Consider the following 3,659-nt stretch of genomic DNA (forward strand, 5'->3'; position numbering starts at 1 on the left):
CATGAGTCTAGATGGTGTAGCCTACTACACACCTCAGCCATATGGTGTTCCACCATTATATATGTAGTCCATTATTGACCAAAATGTCATTGTGCTGCACGTGACTGTGTTTATAATCTGCACAAAAGGACTTGGCAAAGAACAAAAGGATAATAATACAGGAGGGAGAAAAAGAACAGGTCCTGATCTTAGAGAAATCAGAAAGGGACGTGATCAAGGATAGAGATTCAAAGATTGGCCTTAAGATGGGAAAATATACATCTTCCTCTTAGATTAGAAGGTTTTTTTGGTGAGAGTACAAGCACTTAGAAAAGAGGTATAGGTGTGTAGAGAAAAGTCTGAGGGATTTCATACCTAATAGACTTACTATGTGCAACAGGTGAAGTCAAATGTTAGAAAGAGTAGGATGTTGGATAGTAAACTTGAGGAAGAATAGTAAAAGCTGGAATATACAAGATAAATCACCATGGACACCCAGATTTCTGCAGTACTCAATCTTCTGCATATTGCCTGCTAAAATTCGTTACTTATGCTTTGCTCATTTAAGGAAATTTTCCCTCTATGTCGATTTTTCCTTTTGTGGCCAATTTGATCCTATTTTAGAGATGCAATAGCTTCTAGAGCTTATGGACAGTACATATTGGAGATGTTGCGATAGTTCTCCTTTATTTCTTAGGGTTATATGTCTTCTCCTACCTCATATGGGTCCTTTCTATCGAATTGCTGATTGTATCTCTAAGCCCAGGGAATTCTCTCCTTTTGCTCATCCTTACAGTAGAAAGTCTTTTTTTTTTTTTTTTTGGTCCATATTGAGGTTTTTGTAATTAATTATATGTGACTTTCTATAGCTCTTTAAATTCAGATGCAGGGAAAAGTGCACATTTCGCTTTACTATGGTGTTACTTTTTGAATCAGTTAAAATTAGGTTTGACTCAATCCAAAAAGCCCTCCTCCAAGGCACGTTATGTTGAAACTGTCACACGTCCCATCTGGCCACAGATATCAGGTAAGCCAAGATGGGCACTTACAAGTACATCCAGGAACTACGGAAGAAGAAGCCGTCCGATGTAATGTGGTTTCTTCTCAGGGTGTGCTGCTGGCAGTACTGCCAGCTCTCTGCACACCACAGCACCCCCACCCCCATGCTGGATAAAGCGTGCAGGCAGGGGTGCAAGGCCAAGCAAGGTTATGTCACATGTTGGATTCCTGTGCACCATGGTGGCTGCAAGCGCCCAGTTTCTAAGGGTGAAACCTATGGCAAGCCTGTCCATCATGGTGTTAACCAGCTAAATTTTGCTTGAAGACTTCAGTCTGTTGCTGAGGAGTGAGCTGGATGCCACTGTGGGGCTTTGAGGGTCCTGAATTCTTACTGTGTGGTAAAGATTCCACATACAAATTCTTTAAGGTTATCCCCATTGATTCATTCCATAAAGCTATCAGAAGGAATCCTGGCACCCAGTGGATCACCAAACACAAGCACAGGGAGATGTGAGGGCTGACATCTGCAGGCTGCAAAAAGGGGCCATAAATTCCACCATATTATCGGTGGGTTCTTGCTGTGCAGCTTGGAGAAGGTGCAATACTCTCCAGCTCCACCGTTACTGCTAATATAGCACTGTTTACACAATTCTTACCAAATAAGCTATTTAGCACAGTAAAAAAGAAAGAAAGAGAGAAAGAAATATAGAAAGACAGGAAGGAAGGAAGGAAGGAAGGAAGGAAGGAAGGAAGGAAGGAAGGAAGGAAGGAAGGAAGGAAGGAAGGAAGGAAGGAAGGAAGGAAGGAAGGAAGGAAGGAAGGAAGGAAGGAAGGAAGGAAGGAAAGAAAGAAAGAAAGAAAGAAACTGTCAAAAATTAATGCTAAAGAAAGAATTCTCAAGGCAGCCAGGGAAAAGAAGACAGTGACCTATAAAGGAAAGCCCATTAGATTATCATCATATTTTTCAGCAGAAACTCTGTAAGCTAGGAGAGAGTAGAATCAGCTGTTCAAACTATTGAAAGAGAAAAATCACTGGCCAAGAATATCCAGCAAAGTTATCCTTTAGATATGAAGGAGTAATGAAGGCGTTTCCAGATATACAGAAGCTGAGGGGAGTTTCCACCACAAGGCCTATAGGAAATACTGAAGGGGATAATTCTACCTGAAACAAAAAGACAAAAGGATACAAAACTATGAGTAAGATGATCAATAGACAGACAGACAAGAGGAAATGGCAACCCCTATTCAGAATAGGGTACAGAATAGGGTATAACATAAAGATTAAAGGGGGTAAAAACATGAAAAAGAGAAGAAGACAATTGCTACTGCAACTTGGAAATGAACTCACAGCATGGGGATAATTTGTGACAATAAAAACATAAAAGGGGAGGTCTGAATTTACAAATAGGAATGGAGATAAGATACAGGCTGATAAAAAGAACTACTGTGTATACGAAACTTTCTTTTACATAACATTAATGGTAACCACTCAAAAAAAAATCCATAACTGAGACACATAACATAAAAAAGGAGGAAATAGAGGAATAATCATAGAATACCACCAAACTAAAATAACAGACAGAAACACAAAGGCAAAGAAACCATGGAGACACTGAGCTACCAGAAAACAAAAGATAAAATGGCTATAGGAAATCCTCATATATCAATAATCACCCTCACTGTAAATGGACTGAATTCATCAATAAAAAGTCCCAGAGTAGCAGATTGGACCAAAAAACAAAACCCAATCATATGTTCTCTTCAAGAGACACATCTCAGCTGCAAGAACAAATATAGACTCAAGTGAAAGGATGGAAAACGATATTCCAAGCAAATGGCATCCTCTAGCAACTGGTTTCCTCCTAATTTCAGCGTGCCCGTGGTCCCAAGTAGATACCCAGCGCCAGGTCTGCCTGGAGGTGTTTCTACTCAGCTCTAGCAGCTACTGTCCTGTTTTTTTCACATTTCCCAAAAGACATATCTGATGGGCCCAGCTCAATTTTGCTAGCAGGCTTTTAAAGCATATGTCACAGGTTACTGGACAGGCTGCTCTCAAGTTCAAGGCCACCTCAGTCCACATCAGCGGAGGTGTAGAGCAGGGTGGGAAGCATGTGGTACAGAACATGGCTGTTTAGAGCAACAGGGGCTGTAGCTCTTGCTGGGCTTGTCTGCAGTTGGCTTTAACCTACGTATTCTTAGGCCTGCTCCACGTTCATTGTCTCCCTTAGTCAACAAGAATAAATGCCAACCTCCTTAGTCAAGCCTCAAGGCTTCACACTTTTAAATGTACCCACCTTGCCAGTCATGCTGCCCACTCTCACCCTTTTGCCAGCCTGATTGAACTATTTGTCCCCATTTCTACCATAGATATCCTGCCTCCAGGCCTGCGCTCATGCTGTGCCTACCTTGCCATCTCCCACTCCTGCCATCCTTCAAAGGCCAGCTGAAGTAGCTCTTTCTTTACACCAGGAGCAGCTACTATTTCTAGAGCTTCTGCCATGATCCGGGTATTTTCCTAGTTATTTTACATATATAATCTCATTGAATTCTCTCTATTTACCTTTCAATGCAGTAATTATTACTCCCATTCTACAGATATACAAAATGAGGCTTGGAAAAGTTAAATAACTGACTCAAATTCACGCAGTGTGGAAGTGGTATCAACATGGAGATTCTGGTCA

The 3,659-nt window shown here is 41.2% G+C and overlaps 1 pseudogene; it reads left to right on the plus strand.

Annotated features, from left to right (window-relative positions):
* Positions 1-1,016: 1,016 nt before the first annotated feature.
* On the plus strand, positions 1,017-1,608 carry LOC109453103 (large ribosomal subunit protein eL15 pseudogene; annotated as a pseudogene).
* Positions 1,609-3,659: the final 2,051 nt, after the last annotated feature.

This window comes from Rhinolophus sinicus, chromosome 14 (assembly GCF_057876585.1).
Source record: "Rhinolophus sinicus isolate RSI-liver-muscle chromosome 14, RSI-T2T, whole genome shotgun sequence".
NCBI lineage: Eukaryota > Metazoa > Chordata > Mammalia > Chiroptera > Rhinolophidae > Rhinolophus > Rhinolophus sinicus.